The sequence below is a fragment of the Lepisma saccharinum genome, chromosome 1 (genome assembly GCF_977018435.1).
Source record: "Lepisma saccharinum chromosome 1, izLepSacc3.1, whole genome shotgun sequence".
Classification (NCBI taxonomy): domain Eukaryota; kingdom Metazoa; phylum Arthropoda; class Insecta; order Zygentoma; family Lepismatidae; genus Lepisma; species Lepisma saccharinum.
The window spans coordinates 99,912,255-99,927,313 of record NC_139229.1 but is presented as its reverse complement, the minus strand read 5'-3'; the positions used below and the strand labels follow the sequence as shown (position 1 = coordinate 99,927,313).

Genomic DNA, 15,059 nt, shown 5'->3' with positions numbered 1-15,059 from the left:
CGTCATCATCGCGGTTAGCCAAAAGTGTAAGAAAAGCGACGTAAATAACCAAATCAGTCAATCAACAAAGCTCCAAACTTACTTAACCAGCGCCACCTTTACGTCGAATCAAAAGTGCAGAGTGAAGTGGAAAGGTCATGAATACGTGTAGGTCTAGGTTTTGAAAAGCGAGCTGGATAACGTTTCCATAGTAAAAGGCCAGTGTCATGGCTTCATAAAAAGATTTTCATCCAAGTTAGTCCTGCGTGTGGAAATTTGGTCACTTTCTGCGTTCAATTCCAGTTTCAAAGGTAAGCGTTTTCTTGCATAAGTTCAAGGTACTGCACGGAAGAATGTTTATTCGAAAGCAATATATTATTCCTATTTAAAACTATTAACCTTTAACTTCCTTATAAGAAATGGCACGTAGTTTCATACTCAAATTACAATTTTGAGATATAAATTAGATACTGAGTAATAATTACATCGAACGCAAATTATTATCATATAATAATGACCATTAATAACTTATTTTCTCATATCGTGATTCAGGAAGAAAAATGTATGTATTGTCATATTACTCTAGCTAAGGTAATTAGATACATCGAATCTTTCTGTTCTCTCTTCATTTTGTATATTCTCTTTGAAAGAAAGTGATAATTTAAGTAAAATATAAGACTTACTTGAAATGCATGTATTATCTGCATTTCACGTATTCGAGTAACCGAAATTCTTCCGAGTAAAATTTTCTTTAAATAATAGAAGTCAGTATTAATAAATATATTAGTTATTAGCAAAACGTCTAAAGTAATTTAAGTATATTTTATTTCGAATAAACAAGGTCTTTCAATGTACCGATACTTTTACTGCTTTTTTGACAATGAAGTTTGGATAACATACTCCAGTTATGTAGTTAATTTGTGTGCATGTACATCAAGGCCAACTCAAACAACTGGTTTGTGTGTAGTTTGTTGTTTCTTTTATCATGTTTTTTCCGAAGAAAAAATTGCAAGTGAAAATGGCGCGTGAAGCAAGGTTCCATGAACAACGTACTTGACCCATTTGTGCCACTTCCATATATTATGAAAACATACGTGTTGTAAAGTTGTAAAAACTTTTTAAGTTTTTGGCTAGCGGAAAAGAACGCTATACTTAAAATCCTTTTGTCAGTGATTCGGTAATGCCATATTCAACTTGTTATTAAGGGAGATCCAGGTTCGATCCTCGGTGGAGGCACATTGCATACTAGTTCGAACGAATCCAACTTTAAACAGCAGTGACTGGTTCAGAAATTTGGTCTGTCCGGGGAGAAGCACTTAAGTCAAAAACATATAATTTTACATTAGACTGTTATTTATGATTATTCTGTTAATAACAAACATTACAGACATGATGTTGGATCATCACTGTTTAGAATCTTTACATATGCTCAATATAAAACTTTACTTATAATATATTATTTAATTGATTCAGTGTGACTTAAATGGGAGCAACAGAAAATCTCAGTTTGTGAATTAAGTGCCTTTTCCCGAACACCTTAGAAATAACACTTGGATGCAGTGAAATTCAGTCACTGAGGGAGGATCTATTCTAATTTCCACTTAATATGCTTTTATATAAACAAAACTAAGCAAGCCTCCGTGGTATAGAGATTGAATTTTACGTCGTATTTTTGGCAGTTTTGGCTAATCACAACGATGAGGATGAGTGATGATTTGGTGTTTTAAGTCCACTTTATTCACAGTAAGGCTAATTGGGACTGGACCTACAGTTTAAAGTGGGATCCGAACCAGTATGTGCCTAATCCGGGTATCGAACCCGGGACCCCTTGATTACAAAGCGACGACGCCAGCACTACACCATCGGGGAAGCCCAGGATGAATGATGATTAGAAAATTGATGAAGGGACACTCGCAAAGAACTTCTAAACTCGAACCAGGAAACTTCGGTGACAAGATCGAAAGTCGACCACTTCACGCGCTCGGCCATCGAGAATGTATGAATAGTAATTGCTGCTTTCATTATTAAAAAATATATATATAAATTTTGACGTAAGGGCTTAAAAACAGACAAGAAAAATCAAAATTATGTCATCTGGCGAGAACATTGATCTTGCTACTGAACTGAATGGTCCGGGCTCGAGCTGTGGCCTAGACATCATTTTCCGAATATTATTTTATCGTTTTTATCGAGTCACCATCCATTCTCATCTCGATTTGCCATTAGGTGCAGAAAATTCAGTAAAATACAAACGCAAATTCGAGATCGACCTTTCCCTTGGTAAGTGAAAATTGTGCGGGGTGGGAGGGGGCATTAAAGTCACAACACTTGTGGTAGGGTTAATGACCCCTATCACCCTTCCCGTCGATCTTAACCTGAGGTCCTATCCGAAGGTAAATATAGCTTTAAAAAACTTTCTCTTCACATTGTAGTAATAATGCTGTTGCCTTGTAATCAAGAGGTTCCGGGTTCAATCCTCAGCAGAGGCACACGGTAGTTCGGATCCCGGATTATACTGTAGTTCCAGTCCAATAAACTTATCTGAGCATGAAGTGGCCTTAAAAACAAATTGTTAATTTTTGTTTTGCTCATTTCGATGCTACGAATCCTCGAAACACGGCATTTTCTATCCCATATGCGTGTGTGCGTACATACATACACACACATAAGCGACAAAATTTGCATAACGATACGAGACAGACTAGGCATCCCGTGAGTGTAAATATCTCTTAATTATTTAGAATTATTTATTTTATGCAAACGCATCAAAAGCTATTAGTAATATGTGTGTGTGTGCAGTGATGAAGGCATTATATGAAGGAAAAGGGTAAGACTAGATGTAGTAACTTCACCCTGGCATCGGTTCTGCTGGCACAATATTGTTTGCATAACATACCGGCGTTTAGCCACCACGAGATTGTGTAAACTCAGGATAGAAAATGTCATCCTTTGATGGTTTGTAGCATCGAAACGAAGGATTGACGAGCAAACTGTTGTTGTTCGCCTTGATGTCCTCTACAGTGTAAAAGTTGTAAGGCGACACCCTGTGTAACGTTCATAGCAATTACAAGTAGCAATAAGCTGCTGCAGTAATCTGTTAAATTATGTTCAACTTACTATTTTTTATGTTCATATTACACTGTGTATTTTTTTTTTAAAGAAAGTTACAAGTACCTCAGACATAATACCGGGTGTCCCAGAAGTCTTTCCCTGATTACAAACTTTATTCATATCCGTTATATGCAATGTAGAGATGTGAAAGTGGTGCCAAAATGTTGAAAAACTAACCAATTTTATTTGTTTCAGGTTTGAGTCATGTGGCTGTACTGTAGCAGTGTCAGTGCCAAGGAATCCGGAATTAATGCTTTTGACATCGGGTGGCATCTTTCCATACAATGTTTCTTGGACTTGACAGGATTTGGGAATCAAGATAAATTCCATTTTTTAAATACCAACTTATTGATGGTAGACATTCTAGACGAAAGAATTCTGTACATTTGAAAGTTCCTCTGCACTGTTATTGGTGACCGGGTCTCGTGATACCAGAGGACATGCTGAACTTTTTCCTGATTTGTGAACATTTCCGGTTTTCTGGGCACTGACACTGCTACACTACAGCCACGTTACTCAAACCTGCAACAAATAAACTTGGTTAGTTTTTCAACATTTTGGCACCACTTTCACATCTTTACCTTTGCATATAGCGGATATGACTAAAGTTTGTAATCAGGGAAAGACTTCTGGGACACCCTGTATATTCTTTTCACAAAAATGTCTAGCTGTGCAATGGATTCTCCATTTATTCTGTATTCATTAATCGTAAGTCATTCTGTGACTGGCAAAATCGCTTTGCAAACAATATCTTGCACAGTGGCTTACGTAACCAATATAGTGTGTGTATACTGGTGGAGTTTTAAATTTATTATCTTTCATAAACATTATTCACTGACTCAGAAACCGAACAATGCCATCCTAGCACTCTTGATCATTTCCTGTTATGACGTCATTAAAATATCGTCATACAAATTAGAAGATATCCTCATAATGTCGAGAAAATAATTAATATCTCAAGTTCAAGTAATTTCAAATATTTATGTGCCATTTTAAAGGGAAGTAAGTTCCTATGCTAACACAGAGTTTCACACATACATTAACAAAAAAGCGAATCTATGAATCCACGCATTATAAATATCGGAACTGAAAGTAGTAATTGAAAGTGCAATCGAATTCAACCGCCTTCGACGGAAAAGGTACACGCTTAGTGAAGGCCTAGGAGGCCCGAGACAGGCCCGTAGCCAAGCAGGGGCCACTTTCGTCAGGCCCTTGACATTAGGTAAAACTAAACTATTTTGTATAATTTGTTTGCAGTGAAGAGTGAAAATGTAGACAGTAGATATTATATTGCTCACAATTTGGTGAAGGATAAATTCACAGAACATGAACAGCTACTATTATGCTACCAGCATTCATCTTGTTTATGAGCCGAAGTCTAAGTAGCGGTAAGTATTTAGAAGATTCTCTAGACTTCAGAAGTTTGTCTCATAGTGGAACATCTTTATCTGTACCTTCGCTGCCCCATTTGTGACCTCCCCTTTACACAGAAATCTGTGACACTGACGTCATCATCCACATTCGTTTCACATCCGCGTCAAAGGTCAACAGCCCCAGAGGAGTGTGTGGGATGATGTTGCAGTCAATAAATACTTCAAGAGATGTTTTAGAAGGTAAAGAAAACACTGAATATTTTTATTATATCTCTAAATTTTATAATAACTTAATGACCCTCCCCCACACGCATAATTTACCTTAATTTAATACTGTTAAACTTTTAAAAAAGGACTTGGTTTACAAAGCCATCCCTGATAACTCGTTAGCCCTCCCCCCACCCCGGAGATCAATTCTAGCTACGGGCAAATTATTTAAATATCCAAAAATAAGTATTATTATATAGTAGTGTCATCACTGTGAATAGCATATGTTACGGAAAGGAACAACTGATCGGTTCTAGCATCAGTTCTTGAATGTAAGGAAGTGGTTTGGAAGACATTTTGAAGTCAAGATTTTGGTGATGTTTCAAATGTGCTTAGTGGAAAGCAGTCAGCATAATTGCTTAAGATGATATTAGGCACAGTCTAACTAAATCTAACCCAGGGCTCGTTGACAGCCTTTAATCACATACAGTCAAAGAGATGTCGAGGCTTTGTCTAAAGAGAAACGTTTCACTGCCTTGCGTTAGTTAATTATTTTATCGCTTACTTCGTTAATAGTTTCGAAAACTAGCCAAAGGTTTTGATAATATTTACATATTTGAAAATATTACCAACAAAATTATAATTAGCTTTATCGCATGGCTTTGTATCCTAATCATAATAACATTGATATAGAAGAAAGGTGTGCGGCATCGCGAAATGTCGGTACCGAGATGCTGTTCGTGTGCAGTGTACGTATTAACGGTGGGATGCCGGGGATCCCCCACAAGGATTTTTATCCCCGGTAATAGAAACTTAATTTTTCCCTGCTAGGGTTGTTTTTATCCATCCCCCTTAGTTTATTTTACTGGCTGGTAACATATACAAACTTGCACACACCCCAAAAAAATCTGCCCTCCGAAGGGAAATTACAAATACGCCACTTAGTGGCGGCGATTGGGTTCAGAAACTGGGGAAGGGGGGGCAAGGACCGTTTCCTTTCCCTTGGTTGATAAGGTTTAGATTAGCATAGTGCAGAGGCAAAAATGCCAAAAAGTAGGGGGCAGCTGAGCTGCCCCCTAATAGCCGCAACTGAATGACATCCCCCAAAGCTAAAAACTCAATTCCCACAGTGTTTGTGTATTAAAAGTGCTTAACGCTAGCTTGCCCAAGGAGGTGGGGGCTGTCACGCCCATCACCTCTTGTTTTTCGGGTTTTCAACTGTGAACATTTTTATTAAAAAATGAAAATAAATACGTTATTCCGTACAGTGTTCTAAATGTTTCTGAATTACTTTAAAGGTAACGTACAGCATGGGCTCAAACATGGCCGTTCATTGAATTTTGACAGTTTTTCGGGGTTAAATATTTCAGATGGGTCCCCTTTAAAAATTCTGAAATTTGGCACATAGGAAGCCCTTTATGAACCTAACTCACAGGAAAAATCTCAACTTTTAGATTCAACTCGTTTTGGTCAATATGAGGTAACGTATGTCACCTAATTTCTGACGTTGCAAAGTAAGGTTAAACTACATTCCATACTTAGAATAATGAAGTCTTTTCTTTTTTAAATTTGGGTTAAATAAAGCCTCAGAAAATATAGTACGTAAGGTTTTATGCTTGACTTACCAGAAATTCAAATTACAAGGTATGACAATTAAAAATCTTGTGTCCCGTTTGGCTAATTTGCGAAGATAGGGATGAGTCGATTCATCAATCTAAGTTCCTAAGTTTGATTGCTACCACTTGGACCCCTTAGTATAAAAATCGAAAATAGTGCAACATACCTAGGTATATAGCAAATTACCTCAAAGGTATGAAGGACCTTTTCAAATTGTCATCACTGATATCCAAAGCAAAGTGACCTCTATCTGTAGGATTTTTCAAACTCAAGTTCAATACACCTTCACAAGCACTGTCAGTCTTACCTGGTACTTGGAAACTATCTTCCTTCTTCTGTAACACTTCCTTATAGCTATCAGCAGATGCAATATGCGAAGAAACTGCACTGGACTTCACCTCCGTGGTGTAGGAAGACGACGCACAGTGAATTTCGTCCTCCGGAAGTGTTTCACTTTAAAATGTTTCTCAATCTTTGGCAATTTCTTCACAAAGTCCTCCCTTACTTTTTGTTTTTTTTCTTTTCGAAGAACCACCGAGATATTCTTTTTTCTTAGTCCCCGACATTTTTACTAAAAAAACGCGATAATTGAAAACACAGTCAAAACCCCTCACAACACACACAAATCGGCTCGACGTAAACGTTAGTACGTACGACACGACAAATTCAGAACAACTATGTACAAAATCCACATTGACTTGAATACCGAACACCCGGCTGTAATTAATCACAAAATAAAAAATAATAATCCTTCAGCAAGGCACTGGTAACAAACTTACGCGCAATAAATGAAACAATGAACCGTGGAATTGTTGACTACATTCAACAGAGCTCGTGGACGAATTAAAAAAAGTTGAACCTTCAATCTTGACGAGGCGTGAAGAAGAATTTGGCCACCACATATCCCTCGACCCTTCGATGGTGCCACTTCTTATAGGGACACCCACGTCGAAAGGGCAGTGGTGATCGGTGGAGGCTTGCTTCACTTTCGAACAGGAAGGGGTCAGGTGGAAAGGGAGCGGCCGAAACACAAAAATGCAGCAATTCCGTAAATCTAGTTTCGAACTGTATTACTGGTATTGCCCTGTCCAATCATTGAGAGAATTGGGAGAGGTAGTGTTGACGGCAGTAGTACTGATCTTTTCCAGGGAAAAAAGCAGGTCTTCTAACCTCGTCGACAGTAGGCAACAACAGGGAATAACAGGACTCACATAAAATTTTCGGGCCCTGGTAACAAATACAATAGCGGGCCCTCTGAACAGCACAATTATCTTCCACTTCCGTGTGCGATAATGAAACCCCATAATCATGCAGCAGGCTATTTTTTATACAAAAGCAGAATGGTTTAGCTTACCATCTTCAACTTTGTGAGGCCCTCTCCGATGGCGCAGTGGTCGTGTCGTCGTCTTGTAATCAAAGGGTCCCGGGTTCGATTCCCGGTGGAGGCACATAGTGGTTCGGATCCCACTTTAAACTCCAGTCCCGATTAGCCTTACTGTGCATAAAGTGGACTTAAAACACCAAATCAATCAACTTTGTATTTGCAGAATAAAACTTGTTCAATGCCGCGGTCCATTTTGTAAGAGTGCAATGGAATAAACATCTATTTTTATTAAAAAAGACTGGTCATTATAAAGCCTGGTGTCACAAAACCACATGTTATTCCCATACCACAGCAATAGTCAAACTAAGAAACAATATTTTATTTGAAAGAAAGAAAAAAATACTAAACTCTGTGCTTTAAATAGTATTGTCTTACGCTTTTACTTTGCTTGACAATACACTACACTACAGTGGGCATGTATGGGGAGAATGTGTTAATTTATATACTCAAATATATCTATATCTTTTTGTGGCCCGGAGCAGCGGGGTCCCCTTTGTATGAAGATCCTATTTTTATGGAAACGTAATATGGAAATTGAACTCATACACAGTGGCGTACGCAAGGGAGGGGTTACGGGGTTTAAACCCCCCCTTGAACTTTTGAAATATTATGAAAAATGCTGTGGAAAAAATAAAAATGACCAATTTATCACTGTCAAGGACCTGCGGCAGTACTACTACTACTACTAATAATAATAATATAATAATAATTTGAATTATTATTCCCATGCGGCACGGAGAAAAGCGCAGCATTCCAAACACGCGTCTTTAAGAGTGAATGCCTTGAAAATAAACACGAATTCTTGAAAATAATATATAAGGGCAACTATGATTTTAAAGAGCAAAAAAGTTGTTTTGTATCTCGGCTGCAACAATGTTCAATGATCATGTATTTTTGTGTGTGAACAATGAGCATTAACTAAAGAAAGTTCTTGGATAGTCGAACTTGGCTAATGTATAGACAATGGCTAGGCCGACAAGAATAACTCAGTCACCAGTCCGCCTTCCCGCGGCACGTTTGAATTTCTGAATTCAAACGACAATAAGCTTAACTATTGTAAAATGTTTTGTTGGTAACAACAGTGAGACAATCCAGATGTGAATTATCGGGGATATTTATGCGGCGACAAAGCCGGAAAAACTCCAACCAATTCCGGGAATCGAATCCGGATCTCCCGCATGGTTGACAGATGGCCTACTGACCAGACCCCCGCAGCTTCTTAGATGAGTTCCGTACTTTGATTATTTCAATTTATTTTAATTAATTTTCTTGTTTTTATGGATTTTCTTCACACTTAAAATGTCTCATCTCGTTGAGTAGACAATTATTTCGTAAGAAAGAAAAAATGTTCTGGAATTTGTTAAAAATCGAATTGCTAGAAATTAATTTCGTTTTATTGCTTTCATAAATACTATATGTATGTAGATATCTACTACTTAATAGTAGTAGTGGTATTAGTAGTATCATTAGTAGTAATTCAACTAAATAATTATAAGTATTATTAATTAATTATGAGAATTAATATTTAATTAAAGTATAATAAAACAATGTCCTCCTCCGTAGCCGAGCGGGTTAAGGCGTTCACTCGTCTTGAGATCGTTCGCTGCGGGACGGCGTAGGTTCGAATCCGGCTCTGGTCGGAATTTATTCGGCCTACGTATAGGGCCGGTGGCAACCCACCATCGTGAGGAAATTGGGGAGCTCCGAATGAGTGAGCGGTAACCCGGTCGAGAAGACCTACAACGGCTGGGGGTTCGTCGGGCTGACCACCCGTCACCCCAATACTGGTCTAAGATCTCCACGCTATAACAGGTGACGGAGGAACAGTGTGGGAGGGAGACCAGCAGTCGGTAGGTAAGCCAAGGCTCTCAAGGGCTGTCGCGCTATGGGTTATTATTATAATAAAACAATGGTAATGTGAATTTGGAGAAAGTTTTAGATATAACCCCCCCCCCCTTGATGAAATCCTGAGTACGCTACTGCTCATACATGTAAGACGATTTTTGTTTAATGATTCGCACGGGCCCCATGGATGTACGCTGTGGTCCAACTAACACCCCCCCCCCCCATTCGTCCTTATAAGGGGGCCCCATGCTTACCTAAGAAAATATTGGGCTTCTGTTCAGAATTGTATGAAACGAGCAGTTTCTCTTTAACCCTGATGAGTTTGGATTTCGCCAGAACTATTTTTGCACTTATTTAGTATCTTTGCATCTTTCTCTCACACATACACATGCACAAAAAGCAACTATGTTGCAGCTATCCCAAAATTATCCTAATTTCTAAAAAAAAGCCAACAGAACCTCGTAGGGTGTATATATATATATATATATATATATATATATATATATATATATATATAAACAAACATCCATTGTAGCCTATAACGGTGCGAAATCATTGAAGACTGGTGGGGGGAGAAAGATCTTAATCTACAAGCTCCCCCACAAACATATTCTCGCCTTGTAATCAAGGGGTCCCGGGTTCGATACCCGGTGGAGGCACAAGTGGTTCAGATCCTACTTTAAACTGTAAGTCCAGTCCCGATTAGCATTACTGTGCATAAAGTGGACTTAAAACAACAAATCAACCAACCAACCACAAACATATTCATAAATTACACGATATACACATTTATAATGTTATTAAAAGTAAAAATAAATTACTAAATTAAAAATATATTATTATTATTACATAGAAAGAAATTAATTTGTTACTTTTATATAAACACAGTCAAAAATGTTTTGCATCAGGACGGAGAATGACAAAAGATATATGAAGCACAAGGTTTATTGACAATGACAGTGGGAATACAAAAGAAAAGCTGAAGAACAAGACGTGTTGAATGAAAAGGGAACAAAAAACGTACAATTTTCTCAGAAATGTGTTTAAAACGAAAATGGCACAATTCATGATGGAGGTGAAAAAACAAAGAACTGTCACAAGAAAACTATTCGTCATAGCGGATAAACCAGAAACATTGTCTACCACCTGGTGTGTCCTCCCCTGGCTGCAAGAAGGTCTTGAACACGCTATGGCATACTGAGGATGAGACGATCAAGGTGATCTTGCGGTAAACGATCCCATTCGTCCTGTGCCGCAAGAAGAACTTCACGAAGATTGGTGGGATCCAAGACAATGCAATAAGATGGCATGTTTTAGCATTGCCCATGCATGTTCGATGCAATGCATGTCGGGAGTTTGCGCTGGCCAGAGCATGCGACGGATATTCGTCGCCTACAGATAATCGTGCACCATCTCTACGCGGTGTGGACGGGCATTGTCATCCACCAAGACAAATTCGTCACCAATTTCCTGATGAAATGGTTCCACAGTCGTCTGGCGAATGTCCCTGACATAACAAACAACTGTTTGTGTTCCTCTAATTGAAACTAGGGGCGTTCGACGACCGAGCATGATCCCTGCCCACCATGATTCCTCCTTCTTGGTATGGATGGACCCCGTGGACACCACGAAGCCGCTCCTGCAGTCCAGGGCCTCGCCACACCCGTCCTCTTCGTGAATCTGGCCTTAGACAGAGCACATGAACCCAATGATCGGGTCCCCAATTTTGATGTGCACGGACCCAATGCACACGGTCGCGCCGATGTCGTGGCAATAGGTACTGGCACCGGAGAGGTCTTCTGGAACGTAAACCACTTTCTCGGAGTCTGTTACGGACAGTTTGGTTTCACACACGCACACCAGAGGCTGACTGAAGGGCATGAGTGATGTTCCTTGCCGTCATGGTATTCTATCACCGAGCTGAGAGTCGTACATAGCGGTCTTGTGCTGGTGTTGTGACCCGTGGACGACCTGTCCGTTGACGATCTGCTACTGTTTCTGTGTCTGTATACCGCTTCCAGGTCCTACAGACATCGCTTTGCGCCACTCCAAAAGCCCTAGCTACAGTCTGTTGTGACATGCCAGTCTGCAGTAGCGTGATGATCCTGGCCCGATTAAACTGCACTATCGTACGCCTAGGCATGCCTTGCACACAGCTGCACTCGCTCGCCTTCGCTAACTGGACACAAGGAACACCTAACTAACCTCCGTCACTACCGTGGTGCTACGCTCGAACACACGCTTACGCTTGCCGACTCCGGTAGTCGTCTATGGTGATCGGTATTGCACGTCGACCACGTTACTTCGCACAATGACCTCTGCTTCATCGTTTCTTGTCCGCTTCGACATGTTCCGGATGCTATTTTCATCACTTCTCGGGTGATGCAAAAATTTTTTGACTGTGTTTATATCAGATATCATGAAGTATCAAATTAAAGGCCGAGTCTGCTGCCACGCACGTGTCAGCAGTAAGAATAAGCGTCAAATTTGCTCCTGCCACGTAATTCGTCTGCTAAGATATGTTACAAATCTTAAGAACAGATTAAGACGAGAGAAATGCAAGTTTATGATTAGTGGGAATGAATGTAAAGGTAATTTAGAACTTTTTTCTTTAGAAACCATTTAGCGATATTATTTTAATTCTAACAGAACCTAACCTAACTACGAGAGCATTTAGGTTTATTATTAGAAAAATGCTAAGGGACCTAATCTTAAAACATTTTTGTGAAAGTAATCGCTACAACTTCACAGTATGTGTTACAGACGTAATTGCATATATAGCATGATGAAATCACGATAAAACAAAGACCGAGTCTGCTGCCACGCGCATCTTTTTTGAGGTTCCAGCAGAAAAAGAACGTGGCAGCAGACACTACCCAAATTAAATCCTTTACTCACTGGTTAAAGTAGTTAATAAATTATGAAATAGTTGAAGTATTTAGTTATTTCTTTATGTTAAAATAGATCAATTAGATTTTATAGTTATTTTTGTCTTGCATTCTTGTTTTACTTTTGTTGTGCGTATTGATGTAAATTTGTGAATGATCTGTTGAGAGAGAAAAATCATTCAACATTCACAAGCACACTACTTTGTGTGGGTTTTCGATATTATTCTTAGTAAAGTATATTTAAAATTAAAAGTAATTGATTATCTTTTGCTTGTTATAACTAAAACTCTCCCCCCGAAAATTTTTGATGGGGGGGGATTTTTGATGCCAAGATTGTTGGATTTCGCACCCTGATTATCTCATAGTGTCACTAGACAGTTAGGGCCCGAGCCGAGTCTGCTGCCACGCACGTGTCAGCAGTAAGAATAAGCGTCAAATTTGCTCCTGCCACGTAATTCGTCTGCTAAGATGTTACAAATCTTAAGAACAGAGAAGACGAGAGAAATGCAAGTTTATGATTAGTGTGAATGAATGTACAGGAAATTTAGAGGCGTCCCCGACGGCACAGTGGCAGCATCGTCGCCTTGTAATCAAAGGATCCCGGGTTCGATACCCGGTGGAGGCACAAGTGGTTCGGATCCCACTTTAAACTGTAGGTCCAGTCCCGATTAGCCTTACTATGCATAAAGTGGACTTAAAACAGCAACTCAAAGGAAATTTAGAACCTGTTTCTTTAGAAAGCATTTAGCGATATTATTTTAATGCTAACAGAACTTAACCTAACTACGAGAGCATTTAGGTTTATTATTAGAATAATGATGAGGGACCCAATTTTAAAACATTTTGTGAAAGTATTCGCTACAACTTCACAGTATGTGTTACAGGCGTAATTGCATATATAGCATGATGAAATCTCGATAAAACAAAGGCCGAGTCTGCTGCCACGTGCATATTTTTTGAGGTTCCAGCAGAAAAAGAACGTGGCAGCAGACACTACCTTATTTTATTTTTGCCATAAGGACATTTCTCCCGCTGACGCCATGCGGAAACTTTCTCTAAACAAAACGCTGCACCTGCGCTTTCGGCTAGAATGTCCCATAAATCTGTAAATAGATTCACAAGCCCAGTTATTTTCGTTGAATGCGTTCGTTTCGTTAAGACTTTCGGAACGCACCCTTAGTAGAATCCCCCCCCCCCAATTGGAAATTTCTTAAACACCACACTGGGCACAGGTAAGCTAGGGTTAATTTCTCACTTCTTATTATTTCGCGTCCTTCACACATCTGGCAGAAAACCGAGCATACCGTGAAGTACTTTGATGTCATTTGAAACTCAACGTGTTTCAACGTTTGGTAGTGTGATGGTCATAATAGCAAAATCTCGAACTCCTCGTTCTAGAACTTTCGTGGTGCTCATATGCATGATGTTAACGAATGAAAGTGAGCGAATCACAAGCAAGAAAGAAATTCCACCAATGGAATTGAAGGTTATATGTGTCGTAGGAAACTTGATAACGACCGTTATTGGAAGTGACAAAGCAGAATAGAATACCCAGCCCAGCTGATTCGAAAATTTGTCATCCGTTTCCTGGATATAAGTAGGAAGTTTTCCTTTGGTGGCGAGAAAGTTTTATTCTGATCATTCTACGAAGAAGTCAAGTAGAAAAGAAGCGCGAGTAAGACTGAAGGTAAATCCGATAATTGACTTGTTTCACAACTGTTTTCTTCTGAGAGAAGGTTCCTGTGTTTAACGTAGGCTTACGGTATGTAATTTGAAATTTCATCATGTAATTTATGGTGAGAAGGCCAGTTTAAGGCAAAAAGTGTATTTTGCTGATGCACAAATTAATTCTCCCCACATAACGTATGTATTGTATGTTTTTATTACCATTTCTGTCTATATCAATTAAGTTGCAAAAGGTTACAATTCAAGATGGCGTGAAGGGAGGGCCAAATTTTTAAAAGAACAACCGTTTATAATATACGTATTATGCCAACTGTGAAACGTTTCCCTAAAGGGAAAAACTCGAAATTATCCAAGCTTTATTATGCAAGTTCGTCTATAGGCTTCCAGTGTTCACACATAATGTCGACATGCATAAGACAAAAATGAACTTGCTTCTAATCGTCTTTTGGTAAAAGAAAAAAGGTTGAGAATTTTGTTTGTAAATCATTATGTACACACTGTATGAAGAACATGAAAAATAATATAGTTTGTGGTAGCCGTGACAATGTGTAGCGAACTCGTGCTGCCTACGTGGCAAATTTTAAGGATGTGCAGCTAATTTATTTATTTGGAGCATTCTAGCATTTACGTGTGACATTCACACATACAATGTAAGGTTCTAGGATATGGGTTGTAAAATATGATGAGCTGATTTCATATAATTATGAATTTGTGGTCTGCTAACAAATGAAAGAAACTTTAGTATGACGACATAAGCCTGAATGCATGAAAAGCATTAACGAAAATGTTTTAGGTGTGATTCTTTTACAATATAGCAAAGTTCGAGTAGGCTACAGATGCTAATAATTTTTGCAGACTAGCTTTTCTGCTATTTTCATCAGGTTGACACTTAATGTGCAGTGGCATCTCGTGGCCTCAAATTTGGCTGGGGCTTATTTTTTAAAGAATTTAAAATATGACAATTCACAT

At 38.9% G+C, this 15,059-nt stretch overlaps 1 protein-coding gene across 3 annotated transcripts in view; it reads left to right on the top strand.

Annotated features, from left to right (window-relative positions):
- Positions 1-271: 271 nt before the first annotated feature.
- The window catches only part of LOC145998754 (polyubiquitin-C), a 32,515-nt gene continuing 17,727 nt past the window's right edge, over positions 272-15,059 (top strand). Inside the window, exon 1 of one of the 3 annotated variants that reach the window (XM_083135328.1) lies at positions 272-290. The gene's annotated coding sequence lies outside the window, so the exon portion shown is untranslated. Of the gene's footprint in view, positions 291-13,921; positions 14,167-15,059 lie in introns of those variants that run through there. The other 2 variants (XM_083135310.1, XM_083135320.1) reach the window with 2 other exon arrangements.